This window comes from Castor canadensis, chromosome 7 (assembly GCF_047511655.1).
Source record: "Castor canadensis chromosome 7, mCasCan1.hap1v2, whole genome shotgun sequence".
NCBI classification, from domain to species: Eukaryota; Metazoa; Chordata; class Mammalia; order Rodentia; family Castoridae; genus Castor; species Castor canadensis.
In genome coordinates this window covers 147,675,083-147,688,642 of record NC_133392.1, presented here as the reverse complement: position 1 = coordinate 147,688,642, position 13,560 = coordinate 147,675,083, and the positions used below count along the sequence as shown (strand labels likewise).

At 36.4% G+C, this 13,560-nt stretch overlaps 1 protein-coding gene and 1 pseudogene across 38 annotated transcripts in view; one reads left to right on the top strand and one right to left on the bottom strand.

Moving 5' to 3' along the window:
• Eif4g3 (eukaryotic translation initiation factor 4 gamma 3) overlaps nt 1-13,560 on the bottom strand; it is a 269,231-nt gene that overhangs the window by 166,805 nt on the left and 88,866 nt on the right. The gene's annotated exons all lie outside the window — the stretch shown is intronic.
• On the top strand, nt 11,799-12,305 carry LOC141425019 (large ribosomal subunit protein eL31-like; annotated as a pseudogene).

The window sequence follows — 13,560 nt, the reverse complement described above, 5'->3', positions numbered from 1 at the left end:
CCTCTAACATCTTTTGCCCAGATTCTATAGTCGTAACGAATAAAGGGTAAGAAGAGAAGTGAAAATATGGTAAAGAACAACAAGCAAAGAACCATAATATACCTCAAAAAGCAAAAGCCTATATACGTTAGCCAAGAAACTATTTTAGCACCTTGATTTTTTCCAAATCTACAGTAAAACAAGGACTTGGGCTGGTAGAATGGCTCAAGAGGTAGCATGCCTGCCTAGCAAGCTTGAGGTCAAACCCTGATCCCACCAAAGAAGTGAAGAACAAATATGCACAGTGGCTAGAAATTTTCCTGTTCATGTGTTCTAATGTTTTCTTGACAGCACTGTTAAATGCTTTTTGGAAAGGTTCACAGATTAGCCTCACTGCTGTAACTTTCAGAGTAGTTTTCCTGGGATTTCTAAATTACTCTATATATATCAACTTTGCCTGAGTATGAGTTTTGTGATTTTTTTTAAACATTACCAAAGAAATAAATCATACATAATAAATACAGTAAGAGTCAACTAACAAAAGCTTTTTAAAACATTATGTACTAATATTTAATAATAGTTATAACACCTTTAATAAGGTCTGATTTTCAGTAATGATGATTAAAGTATCATGAACTTTAAAGAGCTCAAAAAAAGCAATGAAAACATGATACTGAAATATAATCTTCCAGTAGATACTCATTTCCTAGAATTAACTTTAAAAAAAAAACTATAACAAAGGAAATGAAATGAACATTTACTGAGCATCCAGCATTTGTCAGGGTCTTTGCATCGGTTGTTTGATTCAGTCTTCACATCACTCTTAATGTAGATATTGTTACTTACATTTTATATGGCAAAACTTCCACTTGAAAGAAAGTTTAATTTACCCAATATCTTACAATAAGTAAGTAGCAGAATGGTGATTCACAACTGGGTCTCTTATTTTTTAAATGAAACTTCACGAGCCATGATATATCTCCTATCTCTTCCTATCTCGTTCTCTCCTCCCTCTACCCCCTCCCTCCCTCCACCATCTTCCCTCCCTCTCTCCCACTTATATATACGTACATACAATCTCTAGTTAGATTACCACAAAGAAAATTTTCCTGAGTCTTTGTCATAGTTCAATTGCAAAGTTGTACTTGAAGCAGGTACTTCTTCAAGAGGTTATTCATTATTGAAGGTACTCTTTTTTTAACACCAGGGATATTAGTACTAGAAAATTTAAAGGGCTGTATTATAAATGGCATCTACCATAAATACTGCTCTTCCTTAATTGTGGCCTTTGGAAATTTTTAAATAGATGTTTTAGACAATTCAACCATTTATTCAGTTCACAATATGTGTTTCATTCCACATTAAGGGTCTCCAATTAGTCCTACACTTTGTTACTTCAAAAACAAATTCAAGTACACTTTAAAAATCATTCATCACCATCTATTTCAAGTTTTATTTGCCATACCTCTCAATCAACCCAACTCTAAAAATATTTATTATAAACAATTCGAAAATGAGACAATTTTGAAAAGTAATTTCATACCATATTGTACAAACTGAAATACAGTAACTCAGTACAAAGAAAATATGAACCTTAATCATGCTCATTTGCATTTCTGTAAGTACCTTAACAAGTAAAATTGGTTAAGGAAATAAAAATTTCCTATACTTAATCACAACACAAAGGCTCTATATAAATGCTTACTTGCAGATTATATTCTGAGAATATTCAGACCAGAAAACGAGATCACCTACTCAGAAAAAAGTGACAAATTCCCTATTCAATACACTACTGACCTAGGCCCCGGCCATAGTAATCTAACAAAAGAATTTTTCTACCTTAGGAACACCTTAGTTATTTGATTCATAACAAGAGACTAGCTATAATGTAGATCAAAGAATTCCATATATTCCCTCAGAAAAATCTAAGGGCCTAATGCTAAACTGTTCAAAAATGTTAACATTACAAGTCAAAAAAAACTTCTTTGTTTACTCAAGTGAAACATGCACACTGCTAACAATCACAAAGTAGTAAGTTTGGAAAATTTCATTTAGAGCTAATTTTCATTAATCAAAGACTTAAGAGACTACTTTAGGTCAAGCATGACTAGACATACAGGGGAATTTGTTTTGCTGCTTTAAAAAGTTTGTAAACCTCTAACAGGGTGCCAGTAGCTCACATGGCTAATCCTAGCTACTTGAGAGGCTGAGAGAATGAGATCTGAAGGATCAAGGTTCAAGTCCAACCCAGGCAAATAATGTCACAGTACCCCCAATACAACAATAATAAATAAAAAAAATTTTAAGCACAAATAAAAAAACTTAAAACAAACAGCACAAGTAAAAACCTCTTAAGAAACTCAAAATAGGCTAACAAACTTTTCCTAATCCAATTACGGCAGTTTTTCCTCTCCTGATTAGACTTGGTTTAATAGTCCTTAGTTGTAGTTGTGTGGGGTTCAATGATACCCCATCTCCAAAAAAACCAGAGCAAAATGGACTGCAGGTGTGGTTCAAGTGGTAGAGCAACTGTTTTATGAAGCCCTGAGTTCAAACTCCATTCCCACAAAAAAAAAAAAAAAAACTTTACAATGTACATAAATAAATACCTCAATGACAGCCCTGAAGGGTCAATTACATAGCACCAGTCAGGACATAATTTGGTTTTTGATTTTATTGTGAATAATAAATCAGAATACAAAGTACATTATTTGCAAAAAGTTATGCCAGTTGCTTGTAGTTCCTAGATAGAAATGGCTTCTCAGTCACCAAAGCTTTTTTCTCCAAATTAAGAAATGAACTGATTATGTTTGCATGTGACCTAAAAATGGGAGCACAGGGCTGGGGGCATGGTTCAAGCGGCACAGGACCTGCCTAGCACGCACAAAGCCCTTGGTTCAATCAACAGCACCATAGACAGACAGATAGACACACAGACAGGTAGGTAGACAGATAGATAAAAATGGGAGAATATTTTGCTCCTTTCACTGTTAGGAAGCCTCTTCAGGCAGGGGTTATTAAGAGGCACTGTCATATCACTTTCTCAATCCTAGGTACATAAAAGAATAAAGTAAGCCAATGGTACATAGGCATCAGATAATTCTAGTATGGAAACAGGACAGAGAACCACCAATCTATCTCTTAATTTCTCATTTTTTGAGCAGTGACACTACAGAGCAGTGAAACACTGTGCCACATAAACCATGATTCCTATACTCTTTTCAGTTAGTTCAACATTTAAAACACTATGGTTTTTCCTGAACAAGGGATGGATTCATCTAATAGGATGACATTTATAATACACCTAGGTCTGATAGGCTACTTGTGGTCTCACAATAATAATTACACTACTCAAGGCTTAGCTTAATTGTATACAGCATGACAACTCAGTTTCGCCCTCTGATACAATGACCAGCTCCTCCAAGACTGTGAGCTAAAAACACCATATGCCAACAGAAAGATGCTGGTGGTTCACTGAATCCCGAGACAGTAAAGGCATTCGATAGCATCTGCACTGCTGGTTCCCTGCTTCCAACCTCAGAAACTGCTGTTCATCACACTGCCTGTACCCTGTTCTAATGAACTGCTTTTATATGTACTATTTCATTTATGGTTTCTTCTCATCCAAAAGCATCACAAGCCAGTGTTCTCATTCCACTAATCACACTAGACACAATCTTCTCAAAATCTTGAACCATTTCTTCCTCAACTGCTTCCTTTTCAGACTTAGATGTATTTATCTAACATGAACCTAAATTAAAATACAACGGTGGAAACAAAAAATACAACAGTGGATTATGAAAAAGCAAGGAAGAGAGTCAAGAGTTGAGAAACGAGGATCTGGACTTGGGCCCTTTACAAAGATACTATCTAAAAGACCTGAAGCAAATATGTCACCTTTCACATTCAACCTTCTTAATCTACAAAATGAGGATAATCATATTTGTCTCATGTGGTTACTATAATGAAAATAAAATATACTGAAGAAACTGAGAAATGCTATCAACACTCATAATTTACAATCTATTATCAAACTATTGTCCTTGCCAGGCTGCAGTGGCTCACACTTGTGGTACTACCTATTTGAGAGGCTGAGATAGGGAGGATCGCAGTTCAAGGCCAGCCTCAACACCCCATCACCAAAGTAACCTAAGCAAAATCAACTGGAGGTGTGGCACAAGTGGTAAAGGTCTGGCTTTTTAAGCATAAAATCCTGAATTCAAAGCCCAGTCCCACAAAAAAAGATACTATAATTAAATATAGTAATCTGATAATAAGTGTACACAATAAACATTGGTTCATACTCTTGTAATTCCAGCCTTGTGTGCTGTGAATCACAGCTTTTAATTAAAATTATTTCTAAATGTTTCCTGAGTCAGACTCCCACCACTGTCCCTAATATGTTGAAGACTTCTTATTTTTTTAACAGAGTTTGTCCTTCTGACACCTAAAGCATTAAAATTTCCTTTTAGAGTCAGTAATGACAAGATCTTCTAGTTGTGACTCCTGGAAGGATGGCCACTCTTCAAAAAATCTGGCCTTGGTGGTTCAAGCCTAGTACCACAAAAATCTTTATTACTTAAGACTTTTAGAGTAAGTCAAATTAAGCAGAAAATGCAGGTTTAGTGAAAGATGCCTGTGTGTTCATTCAGCTTTTTGATAGCCTTCACTTTTCTATAAGCTTTAGAAAGGTTTGTGATCCCTTGCTCTCTTACTTCAGTGTTTGTGTTCTTATGGTTTAAGCGTCTAGCTTGACTGATGCTAAAAAACAAGCATTCTCAAAACCAAAAAGGAAAACAGCCTTTATACATACTATCTTTGCCTACTGGCCAGTCTCCATGGCTTTTGCTGCTTTTCCCCCTTTTTAAATGTTGCCAAATGGTTATGTAAATAAGCCAGCTGGCTTCTGAGTTATCACCTGTATCCAACTTCCCTCACTACCTTGAAATACTCTATGAACCCTTAACATTCATCAGAGCTTTTCACTGAGTTCTTAGACATGGCAACTGGACTTTCAGTGATTTTTCTCACTCCAATGGAGTTACTATTGGCAGCAACTGCTCACATACTGATTTCTATCACCTGTCCTTTTGGTAATCCAAAACATTTTTCTCTAAACCTGCTACTTTTTTTTTAAAAGAAGAAAATCTTCATGTGTCTAAACTGCAAAAAGTTAAAAATTCAATAGTCTACATTGCATTCCATGCAAACACACACTGATTATCTCTGAACAACTGCATTCCCTTACCTAACTCCTGAAGAACAGAGTCAGAATTGAATGCTCAAAAAGCATACAAAACCTAGGAACTAAAGTAATATGGACATCATGGCATGCCAGGAATCAAATTAATGTGCTTCTGAGACTAAAAGAAAGCCAACATCAGGGAAAATAATAAAACAGACATTAAAAACGAAAGAATAAGCTGGAATTGTAGCCAGTGGGAATCAGAATTCTTTTGACCCCACAATTTGCAAATAGAAGAGAACTTCTATGATATAGGCACACAGGAGTTTCACATTGAGGCTGGACTTCTTTTCTAATATTGTGGGAAAAGATTTACACCTGTTTCCAAACTACTAAAACTAAAGGACAAAAATTATGTGTTCTTTCTTTTACTGAGTTGTTATTTACTGTAACATTTCAAATTCTTGGTGGGGGGTAGGGGGTGGTAGGAGGGATGGTAGTGGGGGGGGTGTCTATATCAAAGTTCTTACTTCAACTCTCAAGCACTGATCCTTTCTTCATCTACTTAGGGAAAAAATGCTGTGCCCTTCAGGATATACATCTATCATTTTAAAACAAAAAGGTCCTATCAAAATTCTAGTACTTTTTGCAGAAATAGAAAAACTTATCCAAAATTCATACAAAATCCTAAGGGATCCTGAATAGCCAAAAAACTTTTGTAAAAGGAGGGCAATGTTGGAAATCTACTATTTTAACTGTAAAATTTCTTAGTTATTTGTAAAACTTACCTGTTTTGGGGCTCTGTGCATACGGCTAGCTCAGTGGTAGAGCACTTGCCTAACATGCATGAGGCCCTGGCTTTGATCTCCAACACAGCATTTTTATTTGGGGAAGAAAAAAAAGAGCTGGACATGGCCCAGGTACTTGGGAGGATCACTGCTCAAGGCCAGCCCAGGAAAAATTTAGTGAGATCCCATCTCAACCAATCAGCTGAGAAAGGTGAAATCTGATTCTTATAAAATGCTTCAGTTTGATTCCTTTTTCTTTTTCCTTTTTTTGCAGTACTGGGGTATGAACTCAGGGCCTAGTGCTTGCTAGGCAGGTGCTCTACCATTTGAGCCACAACCCCAGACCTTTTTGATTTGGCTGTTTATCAGCCTGGGCTGCGAACCTTCTATTTATGCTTTCTGAGTAGCTGAGATGACAGACGCACTTTAAAATCCTTTAGCTTTCTAAAAGAATATTAGATTAACACTTAGATATTTTAAAATATGGGTTCTAAGCTTGTACATTTGTCAAATTGAATTTAAAACTTGGGGTTCAGTGTGTGTAGTCTGAGCAATAATTACACATAATTATTACTCTTTTAGCAACACTTAAAAACCAATCAGAAATTCTGGGAGAAAAAAAAGCACTGGGATTTTTCTTTGTTAATGAAAGCAAAAACTCAACCAGATGCTGACTGCTCATACCTATAATCCTAGCTACCCAGGAGGCTGAGATCAAGAGGATCTCCAGCCAAACCTGGCAAACAGGTCACAAGACCTCATCTCCAAAATAAACAGACCAAAATAGACTGGAGGTATGGCTCAAGAGGTAGAACATCTGCCTTGCAAGCACAAAATGCAAAGTTCAAACTCCAGTCCCACTAGACAGACAGAAAGATAGACAGATAATACACATAGATAGAAGCAAAAACTGACAAAAGAGCTCAAATTTTTTACTCAAAAGTTGCCATGTTGAAATAAATCTGAATGATAATAAATTCTTTACCATATCACAAATATAAATTATCTGGATATTTTACAGTTCATTAGAACTTACTTTTATATTAATGACATTTGCAAGTTACTTGTAAAGTGTTTAATTATATTTATGGAAAATTTTTCAAAAAATATACTTTTAAGCATGAACATGTATTATCAAAAACAACCAAACAGGTTTTGACACAGACATCAGTCAATAGTGTACATAGCCAAGCCCACACAAAATCCCTGTAAGTCATAAACGTGGTTTGCAAACAACAATCACCTCAAAAGCTACCTTAAGTGGTCTCAATATGTTTCAAGGTGGGTGGACAGGGAATATATAAGTTTTTCTGTTACTTTTTTTCAAGGACATTCAAAACTCACCTATTTCAACACTGAAATGTGATTTACATTTTTACCACTGTACGTATACTTGGGAAACATATTGCCCAGCCTGTTAAATATATCAAGAAAGTTAATTGGTAGTTGTTTAAACACATGATTTAGTTTACTTGCTAATATTCTGTGGTTTCCACATCCTTGTTGACATTATGTACGTATATATTACAAGAAATCTGTTCTATTAGATGACTTGACTAAATTTTTCCCTATAATTAAAAATGGACTGTTTTTTAAAAACCACATTTGCCTTTATGTTGAATTTTAAATATAATTACAATGCATAAGAAATGTTTTCTCATAAAATGTTACCTTTTCCTATCATTTTATATTTGCATGAAATCAGTTTGTGATTTTAAAATCAGAATTCAGTGAAATAAAGTTGTAATATACATGTATCTGAGAAATAGATTGGGGTTTTGGTGGTGTTTTCTTGGTTTATCTTAATTTTCTCAGGGCCTGGTGCCTGCTAGGCAGGTGCTCTACAATGCGAGCCATACCCCCAGTCCTGATGCTTAACTTATAAAAAATAAAACTTGTAAATAAGTTTTCCCATGAGTAAGCAACTCCAAAGCACAAAGAGCATAAGACATTACGCTGCATTTCAAACAGGTAAGTCATAACACAGTCTGTGCTGTCTGCAAGATTGCACTGTAAACCACATTCTTTACAACTTTTCCTACCTGGAATAGTCTGCATTTACCATGTGAATTTTGCCTTGAAAAGCAGCAAAACCATATATCTTTGCAAATCAAATTTCAAATTTATGAATATTAAGTATATAACAGCAGAATCAAATGTGTACATAAAATTATTTCTGCCAGTCTCGAACTGACTAATAACGGAAAAATCCAAGAAATTTGCAGCATTGATTTTAATGGGCTGATGCACATTTATAAACAGAAATGAACAATAAAGGTAAAAAAAAAAAGAAATGGGATTTAAAAAAAAAAAAACAAAACTTCCTCTACCGTATCCTGATTAGCAAGGTTGCTTGTCAGAAATATTAAACTCAAAAGCCTATCAAAACTTGCATGAAATAACAACATTATTAAATAAAGAAAATGCAGGTTACAATGGCTGAAATAATCTAAGAACAACTGCAAGGCAACACAGAAAATTTTTTCTTAGTAAAGGAAGACCCCTGAGATGAAAGTAAAGTATAGAACTTAGAAAAAGGGAAAATATGGTAGGGACATGAGTCACGTGAAACTCATGCTTTACTAATGATGAAAACTGTATGTTAAAATAAATAACAGGATCAATCAATATTTCTTAGTGAAGAAATCTTTTCCTTAGTATTTCTAGAGACAATAAAGAATATAATCAGTGGATCATATTGTAATACCTTCTTTACTCACTATAACATGACTTAAGCTGATCACCCAGAAAAACTAGAGGAAAAAAAGTGAACATTCCAGGGAGAAGAAAACCTATCACCCCACTTCTTTGGCATTATTCTGAGCTTGTCTTATCCCTGATAATTAGGAGCAAAACTCCTAAAGTTTAGAAGTCAAAAGATAAAAGAAAAGACATAGATGTTGACCTTGGTAACCAGTGCCACTTTGGTATTTGTTTTATAATTGCTAATTTTATGAAAATTAACTGAGCTAAAGAAAGAGAGGGGAATAAAGAAGAATGATGGAGGGGGGTGAGAAGTTATATATGATATTTGATACATTGTACGAACTTTTATAAAGGATACAATGTGGGGGAGGGGGGTGCATCACCATTCCTACAATAAATAGGACACTTTTAATTTTATTTTGCTTTAAATAATTAGAATAAAATGTTGATTTTTTTTTTTAAGGATACAGAGTGAAGTGGTGTAATGTTTGCCTAATGTCAAATCTAAAATAAAGAATCTTTAATTCCATACAATTGGTAATTTCTAAAATCCACGGAGATTTTAAAGGAAATTCAGATTATCAACTAAGACAAACTTCCCATTTAAAAAGAATAAAAGTGGGGACTGACAGGCACTTCTACAAGGCTGAAGTCTGAAAAGGCTGGAACTCTAAGTTAGTCTACTAACTCCTGGCAGAGTACACTTCACTCAGGTTTACGTTGAGATCTCCCCCAAGAAGATACTTTTAAATTCTGAATACTTGACCATTTCCAGAACAAGGGCATTTTGGATTTAGAGACTACTCAAGTTCTGCCACTTCAGAGGAATTAAAAAGAATCGACCACTAAAAAAGACTGTCTCACCACTTACATAGTTAGAAAATGTCATTTTCACTATTAACCTCTAAGAGTCTAATGTCTTTGATGTAAAAGAAACAATTTGCAGGGAGGAGGAAGAAGCTACAAAGAATTACAAGTCAAGAATTACAAGCAAAGGAAAACAAACATAAAGCCTTAAACCACTCTACATGCACTCATGTGGGATGCCCACATATATATAAAGTTTCATCTTGGAGGGATATAACCAGGTGATGAGATTGTTAACAATGATACAAAGAAAGTTTGCAAAGCTAGGGATAATGGTGTACACCTGTGCTCTCAGGAAGCAGAGGTGGTAGGAAGATCATGGTCCTAGGCCAGCTGGGCAAAATTAGTACAAGATCTTATGTGACCCAGGCATTGGTGGCTCATGTCTGCAATCCCAGCTACTCAGGAGTCGGAGATCAGGAGGATTGAAGTTCAAAGCCAGCCAGCTTGTGAAATAGTTCACAAGACCCTATCTCAAAAATACCCAACACAAAAAAAAAGGCTGGCAGAGTGGCTCAAAGTGTAGGCCCTGAGTTCAAACCCCAGTACCACAAAAAAAAAAAACAGATCCTATGTGAAAAACAAACTGAAAGCAAAAAAGAACTGGGGAGGCATGGCTCAAGTGGTAGAGTGTTTGTCTAACAAGCTTCAGAGAGGCTGAGTTCAATTCCTAGCAACAGGAAAAAAAAAAAAAACAGAAGATTGGGAACAAATTTTCCTACATTTTCTATCTTCTATATTTCAAAGTTATTAATTCCCCTTTTTTCACATTACCTTCTTTCACTTAGATTCTAGTAGAATGATTGTCAAATATTAGTCATACACATACACAGGTAGCTATTTTGGATAAAAGAATTCAACTTACAGAGGAAAAGGAGACTGCCACATCAAAAAGGATGTATGGCTAAAAGTCAATTTCTCCTCAGCTGGCTGAATTTAATAGTTGTGTACACAATAATAAAATATATTACTGCAAACAGAAAATGGCCACGCCTGGCCCCTAATTATATCCTACCATTGGGAAGAGGCAAAGACCTGGAAGGCATCTACAACTGTTGGGGACAGTTTCTGAGTTTCACAGAAACACCATACAGGTGGCAAAATTGGAAGGTTAGGGTTGCAGCTCAGTGGTAAAGCACTTGCCTACCATAAGCAAGACTCTGGCCTTCAGGCTCAGAACTGGGGAAAAGAGAAAGACAGCAAGATGAGAAGAGGAGGAGGAGGAAGAGAGAGGGAGGAGAGAGAAGGGAGATGGCAAAAGAGGGAGGAAAGAGATGAGAAGGAGAAAGGGAGAAGATGAGAGTGAGGAGGGAGAAGATAAGCAGGCAAGGCTAAAATCACATACACATGCATGCATATATAATTGTTGAAAACTAAGTCTCACAAGCATAAAAATTTTTAAAAATTCCACTTAGTGAATTTAGTTTATCCTATTAAGATATTTTTTCTTTCTTTCTTTTTTTTTTCCCCAGTGCTGGGGATTGAACCCAGGGCCTAGCACATGCTAGCAAAAACACTCAGCAACTGAGCAACAGTCCTACCCTGCTGTGACAGGATTTGACATAATCATCATAACTCCCTTAAAGTAACAGAAAGTTCTAATTTTCCCCTATATAACAGATGAAGAAAACAAGTTCTAAACATAGTAAATCATTTGTCCAACATCATTTAACCAGAAAGGGACGGACCCAGTCCTAAAACCTACGCTTATTTCATTCCACACATGGAATACATACAATGTTTTCCATTATGATCCTTGGACTATTTCAACAGTTAAGTCTAGGGAGACTAAATGTCCCACAAAACTGTCCATTTTTTTAAGAATGCCAACTTAGAAAAACTTCCTCATTCAATCAACAGATATATGTAAGAAGAGAGATGGAAGCTCTAAGCCTTCTCGATTGAAAGGAAGGAGGGAAAAAAAGAGCAGTGAACTATGTGTGACTTATTGGGTTTATTCATCACGTTAGGCACAATCCCGGAAAAAAAAGACCTCAAAGGACCACATGATACTATCTGGTAGCCCTTTTCCCACGTATTCACGCACACTCGCATACACAAGAAGCAAGCTAAACACTGCAAAGAGCAGCACTTTGACCCCAACAACTGACCCCACCAAGGGAACATCCCTTCTTAAATGCAAACTATGCATTTTTAAGAAGCCCTGATTTTCATAAAATTTAAGTGCCTTGGACCAACAAATAGAAACAAGTAATAATTTTAAATGGGGTTAAAAAAAAAACACCTCGCCCTTCCATCTTTGGCCAGGCAGAATGGCTCCCGCAAAGAAGGGTGGCCAGAAGGGCCTTCTGCCATCAACGAGGTGGTGACCCGAGAATACACCATCAACATTCACAAGCGGATCCACGCAATGGGCTTTAAGAAGCGTGCCCCTCGGGCACTCAAAGAGATCCGAAAATTTGCCATGAAAGAGATGGGGACTCCCGATGTGCGCACTGATACCAGGCTCAACAAAGTTGTCTGAGCCAAAGGAGTAAGGAATTTACCATATCGTATCCGTGGGCGGTTACCCAGAAAACATAATGAGGATGAAGACTTAACAAACAAGCTCTATACTTTGGTGACCGATGTTCCTACTACCACATGCAAAAATCTGCAGTCAATGTGGATGAGAACTAACAGCTGAGTGGAAATCAAGTTGTAAAACTGAAAAAAAAAAAAAAGAAAAGAAAAAAAAAAACTCTCTTTATCTGCCAATTATATTGCTTGCCTTTCAGCTCAAAATTCACCCAGTTTGCCTGTGATATGAAAAAGGTCTTTGTTCTATAATTATTTCTATGTTTTGCTGGCAAACTGTTAAGTTTAATCAGTAGAGAACATATAGAGGAAAAGGTTTGCCTCCTGGTTCTTTTGGGCTTGGCATAGGACACTTTCTCCAAAATTTGACTTTTCCAGTGACCAACCAGCTCTTCTGATGGGTACAAATTCTTCAGTGCCAGGCTTTTCTGCTGAAACACTGCAGGCAGCAGCACCCAGTAGCCATCTGCTATTTCTGGTATTCTGTGGAAGGTCTGTAGCCAAGAGACTCTTCTAAGAAACCTCCCTGTGAACAGTTTCCCTTCAGCACCACAGAGGGAAGAATTCTAGCAAGTTCCAGAAGGTAGATTTCCAGTAAATTTCACTGACATGACACCAATGTCACTCAGCAAGCCATAGCATATCTCATCAAAAAGGTCTACATCTTAGCCCAGTGTGAGCAGTGTCTCACCTAAGATTGCTATGAAAAAGCAGCACAAGATTTGGTAGGTCTTTACGGGTTTAGGAAGCATAGCAATACATACTATATTTGAGTGTGCTACCTTGATTGACCTCAGAGTCACCCTGGAAGTTTCCAATTTTGTGCTGGGAAGAAGGGAAAATAAAATTCTGCTCTAACATTAGAGACTCATAATCCAAAAAAAATCCAATGTTATTTGAATCATCTCTGGCAAACAGAGAAACTATGAAAGTCTTAAAACAGTGTGTACTGCGGCAGATTCCGGCTAACAGGAGATCAGTGGTGGCCAAGCCAGCTTTCATAACATTCCAAAAACTCCTACCAGGTTTCAGAGCAAGGACTTTTAATCAATTCTACTGGCACAAGATCACAATGCCTTTTATACCTAAGAGAAGCAACTGCTCTTATATTTGCTATTCTTAGGTTCTTGAGAGTTCTTTCTTTTCAGTCAGTCCATCACTACTCGAATCCCATTATATTTAATAATCCTTTATACTAATCTTTCCCTACTGTAGAGAGGGTGAATTCAACTGAGATATATTGTAAAAACTTTTGTAAATGGCACAATGTACCCCAATACAACAATAAAAAATGTTTTTAAAGCACAAGTAGAAAACTCAAAACAAAAAGCACTGTAAAACCGCAAAATAAATCCACAAGCATTTCCTACTCCGACTACTGCAGACTTCTCTCCTAATTAAGACTCAGATTAAGACACCTTCATTGTAGTTGGGTGGCTCTGTCCACTGATACCCCATGTCTAAAATAATCAGAGCAAAATGGACTGGAAATGCAGT